An 11,956-nucleotide genomic window follows, 5' to 3' on the forward strand; every position below is an offset into this window, starting at 1 on the left:
CCCCAGGGTCTGAGTAAGTATACCCAAGGGCTGACCTTGTTTTCATCTATGTAATAGAGTGAAGGACTTCCCTAAGTCCAGTAGGGCTAGTTGGGAAATGGAAGCAATTTTGTTTTTAAATAGTTACATGCTTTCTCCTGTTCAGGTCTCCATTCAAAGGGTAAAGTATCAGAGCCCTGTTTGGCTTTGTAAAGAGGTCTGATGATGATGCTAAAATTGGGAATCCAAATTATACAAAACCCTGCCAGGCCCAGGAAAGTGCACAATTGGCATTTAGAGGCAGGGGTAGGATGGGACAAAATTACTTGTTTTCCTTCTGATGTCAGGGAAAGGGAGTTGGGGAATAGGTGACCCAGGTACTTTATAGACTGTAGGGGTGATGTGGGCTTTTAGTAGAGAGACTTTGTATCACCTCTTATCTAGGGAACTCAGGTGGAGATAGGAGCCTCAATTGGTCCTTTCAACAATAAGTGTTATGAATTTGGTGACCATTGTTGTGTCTTCATGCTATGAAAGGTAGAATCACTGCTTGTAACTGTCACCAAACATCAATGAATATTCCCTTATTTTCTACTGTCTCCCATATTTGTTGCTATTCTGACCAGAAAAGCCCATAAATGAAGGAGCTTATCATTGAGAAAACAAAGTAATATTTTTTAATGTGTAGGAGCTTGATTCTTTCCTAAAACATTCCCAATTTCAGAAGGAGAATTTTGGACAAAATGAAATTTAAGAGATTGTGTGTTTATGGTTTTCTCTTGATACTTCCATGACTCTCTGGTTTTACATATTTGCTTTGAGATTTTACTGGATGTGAAAAAAAAACAGTTTTTTCCTTCTTTTGAGGGCATGACAACAACTCAGTAGCTGGGAATCACCACTGATTAAAACAAAAGGGCAGAGAGTTGGGTAACACATGGTCAAAAGAACAGATATGTGTATCATCCACAGGCCTGTTTCTTTTGAATTATCCATTATAATAATAAAGATGGAACTGACTGAGTAAAAGAATACAAAGATACTCACAAGAAACAGAATGACTTTGGTGGCTCTGGTCTCTGGGGAGGCACTGGGGGTGAGGCTGTTGCCATGAAGATGTTGGACTTGCCGGTGGTGTCTGTACAAAACAAGTACCATATAGCCACTGGTAATGACCATAAATATCAGAAACACTGCATATTAAAGTGATTTCCAAATTGCAAATTTCAAGGTAGTAATGTCATGCCTGTTTATAGAGCAATAGCCCAGGTTCCTGTGCAGAGTACTATCAGTGATGTTTCTGGGACCAGTCACATACAGGGGGACAATCACATCTACCGGGAGATTGAGTACCCATATGAAGACACAGGATGGAACAATACATTGTGGAGCTCTGGTTTTGAGCTCTGCCCATTTGGAACTGCAGGAAGTGATAGTGATGGCTTGGAAGAAACTCAAGAGGCAGGTGGTACAAAGTGAAAAACCCCGGAAAACTCTTTGCAGATAAGTTAGGATTTTACAACCAGTGTCACCCAGGAAAAATTTCTGGTTGCAAACCTGGGTTGTGAATGGAACTCCCCTGAAGAGAAGCATCAACATGTGGGAGAAGGCCAGATTAATGAAAATCAAGTCAATGGGTCTTGTCTTTTGACTAGCAATTAAATTAGAGCCATACAAGTGAAGGAGTAAACCATTCCCCAAAACTCCAGTTGTAGTTTGAAGAATGTAGATAATGCAGAGAACATCATCATAAGAATGCATTCTTTATCCTCTTGGAGAAAAAAGTAGTGAGATCTGATGTACCCTGGCAGGGAAGAAAAAGGTTTTTGTGATGGATGCATGTGTTCTGAGTGGGGTTCCACAGACTCCTCACCAACAAGAGGGGCTTCAGTAAACATGTTTTTTTTATGGAGAGAGATAGTTTTAAAAAATATTTCTTCATTCCATCTTTTTTTGAGATTAATGGTGTCAGTATTCTTATTCTTGTGCTTTGAAAAATGGCTACACCTCTAAGCACCATGATTATATTATATATTATTTTCTTCTCTGTCTATGTTTTTGTTTATTCAAATCTCTCTATATGCCACCATTTAAGAAGTTATTGACATTTTAGAGATTATCTCAAGACTGAAAATTGAGATGATAAAGGGTTTGGAGAAAAAAATGTGGTAGAATGTATGTTTCAAATGTATTGGAATGTTTAGCCTTAGGAAAAGATGGATTCAGGGAAGCCAGATAGGAAGTATGGGAAAAAAAACTCTACCCTTTGGGAATTCTGCATTTCATTTTAGAGGTCAACATTTGAGTGAGGAAATCAAATCTTAAAAATTCAATTTGAAATCGGATAATAGAAGAGGAACCATCTTAGAGAATTTCTGAAAAGAGTCAAATGTGAGAGCCTCAGAGGTTTAATTTTTTTTTCTATTTTGTCCCCAAAGTCAGAACTGCAACATGATTTGAAACAGAAGAGAAACATATTTAAACCTGATGAATTGATAAAACTCCTAAGAATTTTCAAAGAATGAAGTAGGCTGTCCTGAGCACTGGTGTCTTCTTTTACCAGAGATGTGTATTAAAAGGTCAAATGGGGGCGGCCAGGTGGCTCAGCGAGTAAGAGCACTGGCTCCAGTGTTGGGATGACCTGGAGATCGAATCCCGGGCTCAGACACTCAGCACCACACCCAGAAATAACTGGCCGTGTAACCTTGAGCAAGTTACTTAACCCCGATTGCTTAAAAAAAAAAAAAAAAGGTCAAATGGCTACTTATTGGGAAGATGTGGCCAAATTTTTTTTTCCAAATATTGGTTTGACTAGAGCTCCCTTATATTTTTGGAAAACTTTTATTAAGCCTTGTACTTCCTTCAAACAACATATGAAATTTGCTTTTCAAAGTTGTTACCAGATCAGTTAATTAAGCAAGCACTTGGTGTATCTTAAACACCATCTGAAAGTAGTTTAAGGCAACTGGTTCCCTCTCATTCTATCCTTTTTCATTGATGTAGCTAGGATGAAGTGGTCAGGACATATCAAGACCAATGTGTCCAAAGATGTTCCCTGACCTACACTTTGGGTTAGGCATCTAAGGTGAGAAGCTATTCTTTTCACTTTCTGTAGTTGTAAATGATGTATTTATGACATTTCCTTACAAGGCTTGAGGTGGCAGGAAAAGAGTACTATTTTCAGGTATAGTTTCTTGTTATTGTGAGTCTCTTCTGTCCTTTCTCTTCAAGGAGGGGCTCATATGTGATCATGGACAAACACTGAGTGGGGAAAATATAGTTAAAAATGCAGCTGTTTCTGACACTGAGCCGTTACCCAGAAACCCTGCAGTAGAAGCCTTGGGGTATAACAAAAGGACTATGATTCTGGTATTTCCCATACTTCGTTCATTTCTGTTGAGACGCATGTAAAATAATGAATGCTGGTGAATAAACAATCTTCAATTCCTTTGCAGTCAGCGATCACAAACCTCTTTTCACTTATCGTTAACAGTTTATTCGAAGGGCTACTCTGGAATCTCACCAAATAGTTGGCCTTTGACCATTGCCCCTTGACAAGGGTACTTGGTTACTCACAGTTGTTCTTCTAAACTGTAAGAGATTTCTCAGATGGCCCATTAGGTTTCTGTGGCTTGGTCCATGACTCCCATGGACCAATCATTTTAACCAAAACATTCGCCTTGTTTCTTTTCCTATCCAGTGCTTTAATATTTGGTTCAGCCAGATTAATAATTGTATAAATGCATATGACATCTTCTGACATACCCTGTTACCTTGCCAAACATGGAAAAGTTTGATATTATTTTAAGGTCCCATTCTCAGTCATTAAATGTGCATACTATGAGCTTGCTAACAAATGTTCTTTGGGGGCAATGAATTCCTGAAAACAAAATATTTAACACAAGGCGGCATAATGGTAAAATAAATTGTAACATAATCATTTCAGAAATTCCTAAATTTTTGTTGATCGAAGAAACTAGTAGGTTTTTGTTTAAAATTAGCCTAAAAGGCAAAGGTTTTCTCAAAGATGTAATTGGGATTTTGCTGTGAGAATGGAATGAAATTTGAAGAAATAAAGAGTGTGTGAGACTCATCTTTAGCTGCTTTTGCCCAGATGCAAAGGACTCCTAAGCATAATGCTTCCTGCACTTCAGGTAAATGACCAAAGCTTATATTTGGTCTAGACTTAACCTTAGTGACATGGTTTAAGAATATCTGTTTCATCCATCCCCACCCCCCACCCATAAATTTTAAACAGGAATACCTTGTCTATAAACTATGAAATAAAATTCATGCAGAACAAAAGATGTATAACGTCACTCACAGGAAAATATAATTGACATTCTAAGCATTCTTAATCATTGAAACATTGGAATTGTGGAAGATTTGAAAATATTTTGGCTCAGTCAAAGCACATCATGACCACCAAGGTAGGAAACTTTAGGGCTTCCTAGTTTCTTCTTCCACTTTCTTCATCCAAGAAACTAAAGACAAAAGTTTGTTGAAACGGTCATGCAACTCATGCCAAAGATGGAACTTATCTCTGAGTCACAAATAAGAGACTGAAATAATTTTATAGAGAAACCAAGAAACCTGTTAGATAATGCCAAGGTATTACTGTTTCCCTTTTGAAGTAGAAATTTTGACTGTCCTGCACATTCATCAATCTCTTTACTCCAGACTTTGGGAAGAGAGGAAAAGAAATTAGAAAAGAATAAATGTTTAAGAGTTTTATAGTAATTACTCCCAGAAAATCCTAAGAATAATTTTTTAAATAAAATATTACTATTTCTCTGATTATGGGCAAGTCAATTAACTTTATGTTTTTGAGCAGACACTCAAAGATATTTTTCAAAAATAACATTAGTGATTTGTGTTTTTATAAGTCTTAAAAACTCATGAATGTTTAAGATGGTTTTTGGATAAGAAATCTTTTGAGAAAGCAAAGGAACAAGAATTTTTAAGCAATTATTTTATATCACACCATATGAAATCAGATTACAATTATTAAATTTTAATCATAACCACCCTAGTAATTATTTTTAATTAATTAATTAAATTATTATCCATATTTGATAGATGAGAAACCTAACACAGATATATGGTAAGTGATTGTACAATGGTCATACAGTTCACATTTATATTCACATATTTTGGACTTCAGACCAAGAGCTCTATCTGCAGCATTAAACACCCACAAAGTCATTATTTTCATTTTCCTTCAGTATTCTTTTTGTTAAATATTTTGTTGGTATTAATATTGCTGATATAAGATTTTGTATGTATTTATATGTATTACTTTTTATGTGTCTTTTCTGAAAATATATTCTCAAAATATTTTGCTATTTCTATTTGTAATTTTGGCCTAAAGTAAGCAGATATGTGACACAATGGAAAGAGTAACATGCCTGATGTGAGAAAGAGCCAAGTAAAAATCCAGCTTCAGACATTTAATGGCTGTGTGACCCTGGACAAGGCACATAATGACTGTTTCCCATAGTTGTTACATTTGTAAAAAGGAAGTAATTATAATAACCTTAACTCCCAGGTTTTTCTTAGTATCAAATGTCACAATACATGAAAAGGACTTAACTTGGTGTCTTGTACTTAGTATTATACAAAATATTATTCTTATAATTATTTTTATATTTATTGCTATTATTCTTACACTGTATATTATTATTTTGATTTATTGGTTATGAAGGATATGTGTCTTATTTCTGTTAGATTTATTCCTGAGGCCCCCTTTTTCCCTAAAATGCATTTGACTGGTTATCTCACTCTTTCCTACGGCCTTTTATACACTGCTGAAGGCCACCCCAGGAGCAGAATAAGGAAGCAGATCTAGGGCTGTGAGGGAAGCACCTGGATTCACAGAGTCCTCATGAGTCAGGACTTCCTGTGACAAAGAAAAAGTCATTAGATTGTTCTGGGCCTCAGTTGCTACAGCGTTAAAATGAAGGCTTTTTATCACCTGATCAGAGTTCTTTTCTGTTCTGAATCTCTAAATCCATAAGATTCAGATTTGGTGAGACAGATTAGTCTGTGGAGCATTTGCTTTAGCAATCCCCACAGGAACCCTCAGCCTGTCATCCACATTCTTTCAAAGCCCTGCAGCCAGAGCTGGGGAGGAGGGGACAAGCTCAAACTGCAGGGCCTGAAGCCAGTGAGAGCAGCAGCCAGGGCTCTAAAGCTCTTTATGCTCTGCCAATGCAACAGGTCCGTTAGGACTCTGAGCTTGTACAGTGAGGTTGCTGGACAGCTCACACTGACTTTTTAAAGTAATTGAACTTGAATCAGAGATCAGAGCTTTCTGCTGTTACTTGGATTTAGCTCAGACTTAAAAGAATAGCTTCTTCCCCTGATTTAGTCACAAAGGGAATAATCAGGATCCACTTTTCTCCTAGCACTGTTACATTGCAGAATTTCCCAGCTGAATCATAACCTGAATGCTGCACCTACACACACTCCCCTGCTGAGTACCACAGTAAGGACAGGAGAGAAACAGAAACTCTCTTCAAGTACCTGGGCCTAAAAATTACTGCATTTTTAGGGCCAAACAATATCTACTGAGGCTTCTTCTCCATGGTCCCTTCTGTATCCCAAACACTGAGAGAAGGAATGCCATTTTCCTAGAAGATCTTTCTAGGAATCATAGCTCCGTATCCAAGGCACGAAGTCACTCACCTGTCTGATCTGTGATGCCAAAGCAGTGGCTACAGTTGTGTGTGAGTATGTGAGTAGAGGTGTATATGTGAAAGCATGAGTGTGTGCATGTATTTTGTGATGATGATCCAGCCTGGAGTTATAAGGACACCCTTTACTGAGCTCATCTCCCCCAAGAGCTTTAATTATCCTTTCAAACAGAAAATGAAGTCAATACAAGGAATCTGTGATTTCTCTTAAGAAAATAACTCTTTGTCAAAGGTCAAGAAAGCCATGAGTCATTAAAAATGATTAATTAGAATTCATATAGGAGTAAGTGGACAATTGGGAAACAAACTTCCCCGCCCCCCTGTAATGTAATGCCAAAAGAAGGCAACTTCCCAGGTTCAAAATACCAGCATAGGTGCTCTCTATTTTATTCAGTAACAAACCCAGAACAGAGAAGATCAAAACATGACATCATTCAAAATACAGCATTTACTAAGTGTGATTAAATAATCTCCAAGTACTACCCCACCCCAGGACCTTCCAATCATTCAATCAATTACAAAGTCTCTGTTCTAAATACTTCTCCACCCCTAGGCTATACCTTAATTAAGTCCACCACAAAGCCCCTCTTCTCAAATGGAGATTAGTTTCCAAACATAAGGTCAAAAGTTCCCCACCCCTGGATCACAATTGAATCTACCCCAGAGTTACATCAAGTTTAAACACAGCACTTAATACCCAAATGGAGGTCTTTTCTTCATCTTGACACGAGGCAAGTTCTCAGCAATCTTAGTTCCTGGAGAGACAAGGCTTAGCAAGGCCATAAGATACATTGCCAGTCCCTTCATGAATTTATCCTCTGTCTGTAGAACAGCCCTAGAACCCCTGAACACATTAGCAAAGCCCTCTCCCAGGATTTCTGTAAACATACAACAAGAAAATCCTTCTTCAGGGCTTCTGAACCAACAGAAAGGCTCCCAGACCCCTGCAACAACAGCACTGTCCTTCACCAGTGGACAGTATTCATTCTGTCTGCCGGACAGTCTCCAGACCCCTGCAACAACAGTACTGTCCCTCACCAGTGGACAGTATTCACTCTCTGTCTGCAGGACAGTCTCAGGCCTTCTTAACCAAATGCCAGGTTCCAGGACTTCTTCAACAGGACAGTCTTTCACCAGTGGACAAATCTGGCAAAATAACATCAAAACAGACAGACAAAGTACCAGCAAAACAGCCATGTCTCCTCAGTCCTTGGCAGCTCAGGGGGCAGGTCTCAAAAGTCCAGGGCAATTCAAAGCGGCCACCAGCAATCCTCTTAGTCTCTCTCTCTCCACGAGGTGCTGCTTCCAAAAAGAACTTCCGCCTCTCTCTTGTCTCTCCAAATCTACATCACCAGCTCCTCCCAGTTCAGGACTTTCTTTTCACATCAACAAGCCCATCCCACAGGTGGGATTAACAAACTCTGGGTTTTAATACAATCAATTTGAAAACCAAGCCAATACAGGGGAATCTTTAATTGCCATTACTATCACACCCCCATGCTTGGTAACTGGAAAGGAGGGAAAGATGCCTTTCCAATCTTAGGAACAAAGGAGATCATAATTTTTTGAGCACTGATATGTGACGACCTCAGTTCCTGTAATGTAGAGCGTCTGGTGACTTGTTCTACAAAACATAAGCAACACAAAACAAAACAAACAGAACTGAATCTATTCTTTCTAGTGAAACTTATATAGTTTATTTGCTCATATAAAAATAGAGCTTTTATTAATCATAGGTAGATTTGTGTGAAGATAAAACTACATCAGTGAAGCTATAGGGGATACTCTTCATGACTTGTAGACTCTTTTTGATATAATCCATGATGTTTCCAGTCTCAGAAAACTAATTAAGTTTCAATAAATTTTTAAAAATCATGAAAAACAACTGTCTTGTAAAAATTGGTATGATGATATTACCTTCCCCCTTCTCATTTCTGTTTCTGACTCTTACTTCTTTTTTCCAGTTTCCCTCTCTTTTTTCTCTATCTTCAGTACAAAAAGAGGCAATAAATTTCTTGCCCTCAAAAAAGTTAGTATTTAATGTGGTTAAAGGGACAACATGGAAACAAATATATTTAAAGTGAGCTTTAAACAAGAAAACAGAAAATTATTTAAAAGGAGAAGGAACTGGAAAAAGAGTGGTTGGAAATATATAAATCTGAAAGTTTTTTTATATGAAATTCAAAAGATTTTGTTAAGTCAAAAATAGGAGTAAATCAGGAAATAGGAAAAATGATTTTAGAGCTAGTTGATCTGATAAAGGTATAATTTTTTTTAATATAGGGGGAGCTAAGAAAATTTTATTTAAAAAAAAACTAAAAGATTTGTCCAATTAGAGAAAAGCAACTAGCAAGAGCTCTAAATATACCTAGAACCAATGAGATAGGCTAATGTGACAGAACAGGATAACAACAAATACTAGAGTGGATATAGAAAAATTAGTGCATGAATACATTCTTGGTGGAGTTGTACAGTACACTTGTCTGAACATTCTGGGAAATGATTTCAAACTATGTCCAAAGGGCTATAAAACTACACAACTATTACCTAACAATACTACTTCTAGTTCTATATCCCAAGGAGACCAAAGTAAAATAACATGTATATAAAAAAAATTTCTTATATGAAACTTTTGTAGTGACAAAGAATAGTAAACTGAAGGAATAGCCATCAACTGGGAAATGGGAGGACAAGTTGATATAAAATTGGGATGGGATACAATTTGACTATATGAAATGATGAGCAATAAAGTTTCAGAAACACCTGAGAAAAGAAATGAACTGATACAAATTAAAGTAAAAAAAAACTGGGAGAACATTATACACAGAAATAGCTATGCTATAGTGATGATCACCTGTGAAAGACTTAGCTACTCTGATCAAGACAAGGATCCAAGACAATTCCAAAGTAATCTTGATGAAAAATGTGACCTATTCCTAGGGAGAGAACTGATGAATACTGAGTCCAGTTGGAAGGATGCTTTTCACTTTCTTTATTTTTCCTTTTCTGTTTGTGCTTTCTTTTGCAACATGGCAAATATGAAAATGTTTTGCTTAAGTTCACATAGTTAATCAGTATCATATTTCCACTCTTCTAAAGAAGTGTGGAAGTGACAGGAAAAAGAAAAAATAATTTGGTACTTAAAATCTATAAAAATGAATGTTTGTCCATTTTCATAAATCTGCCAACCCTTGAAGAGAAAAGACAAGAGAGATTCGCAATAACAAATAATTATACCTGACAGTAGTAGTCTTTTCCTGCCACCTCAAGCTTTCTAAGGGAATGTCATAAATACATAATTTACAACTACAGAAAGTACAAAAAGTAGCTTCTGACCTTTGATGCCTAACACAAAGAAAGTGCAGATCAGCCAATGTCTTTGGACACAATGGTCTTGATATTTTCTGACCCTTCCATGCTAGCTGCATCAATAAATAAGGGTAGAATGAGAGGGCCTTAAGCTACTTTCAGATAGTCTTTAAGATATATAAAGTGCTTGCTTAATTAACTGATCTGATAATAATTTTAAAAAGAAAATTTTGTAAGAAATTGGAAGGAAATCCAAGGGTTAATCAAAGTTTTCCAAAAATATAAGGGAGTTCTAGTCCCACCCATATTTGGAAAAAAATGTTGGCCACATCTTTCCTATTAGAAGTCATTCAACCTTTTAATACATGTCTCTGGTAAAAGAAAAGAAACCAGCTCTCAGGACAGCCTTGTTCATTCTTTGAACATTCTTAGGAATTTTATCAATTCATCAAGTTCAAATATGTTTCTCTTCTGTTTTAAATAATGTCGCAGTTCTGACTTTGCGGACAAAACAGAAAAAAAGTAAACCTCTGAGGTTCTCACATTTATTATTTCCTGAAATTCTTTACAAGGGTTGCTCATCTATCACATGATTTAAAATTGAATTTTTAAAATTTGATTTCCTCATTGAAACATTGAATTCTGAAATGAAATGCAGAATTCACAAAGGTCAGAGATTTTTTTCTCATATTTCTTATGTGGCTTCCCTGAATCCATCTCTTCCTAAGACTAAACAGCCCAATTCACTTAAAATATACATCCTACCACATTTTTTTTTCTCTAAACCCTTCATCATCTCAGTCTTCAGTCTTGAGATAATCTATAAAATGTCAGACTTCTTAAATGGTGGCAAATAGAGTGATTTGAATGAGCAAAAACATAGATGGGGAAGAAAATAATATATAATATAATTATGGTCCTTAGAGATGTAATCACTTTGCAATGCACAAGGATGAGAATACTCACACCATTAATCTCAGAAAAAGATGAAATGAAGAAAATATTTTTAAAAACTATCTCCATAAAAGAAAAAAAATGTTTACACAAGCTCCTCTTGTTGGTGAGGAGTCTGTGAAATCCCATTGAGAACACCTGTATCAGTCATAAAAACATTTCTATTCTCTACCTGGTCACATTGGATTTGACTACCATTTTTTTTACTCTAAGAGGATAAAGAATAGATTGTCATGATGATATTCTCTTCATTATGTACATTCTCCAAACTACAGCTGGAGTTTTAGGGAATGGTTTACTTCTTCACTTGTGTGCCTCTAATTTAATTGCTAGTCAAAAGACTAGACCCATTGACTTGATTTTCATTACTATGGCCTTCTCCCACATGTTGATGCTTCTCTTCAGGGGAGTTCCATTCACAATCCAGGGTTGCCACCAGAAACTTTTCCTGGGTGACACTGGTTGTAAAATGATAGTTTACATGCAAAGTGTTGCTTGGGGCCTTTCCCTTTGTACTACCTGCCTCATCAGTTTCTTTCAAGCCATAACTATCACTTCCTGAAGCTCCAAATGGGCAGAATTAAAAACCAGGGCTTCACAATATATTATTTTATTCTGCATCTTCATATGGGTACTAAATTTGTTGGTCAATGTGGTTGTGCCCCTGTATGTGACTGGTCCAAGGACCATTCCTGATAGTACAGGAACCTGGGCTATTGCTCTATAAGCAGGTATACCATGAATACCTTAAAACTTGTGATTTGATAATCACTTTATAATGCAGTGTTTGTGGTATTTATGATCATTAACAGTGGCTACATGGTGCTTATTTTGAAAAGACACCAATGGCATGCCCAACACCTTCATGACAGCAGCCTCACCCTTACTGTCTCCCCAGAGACCAGAGACACCAAAGTCATCCTGGTTCTTGTGAGCATCTTTATATTCTTTTTTATTCAGTCAGTTCCGTCTTTATTATTATAATGGATAATCCAAAAGAAACAAGGCAGTGGGTGATA

The 11,956-nt window shown here is 36.8% G+C and overlaps 1 pseudogene; it reads right to left on the reverse strand.

The window, feature by feature from the left end:
- Nucleotides 1-804: 804 nt before the first annotated feature.
- On the reverse strand, nucleotides 805-1,740 carry LOC138163299 (vomeronasal type-1 receptor 4-like; annotated as a pseudogene).
- Nucleotides 1,741-11,956: the final 10,216 nt, after the last annotated feature.

The sequence above is a fragment of the Petaurus breviceps genome, unplaced genomic scaffold, assembly GCF_028583685.1.
Source record: "Petaurus breviceps papuanus isolate PSGF00001 unplaced genomic scaffold, PetGlider_PUasm1.0 188, whole genome shotgun sequence".
Lineage (NCBI taxonomy): Eukaryota > Metazoa > Chordata > Mammalia > Diprotodontia > Petauridae > Petaurus > Petaurus breviceps.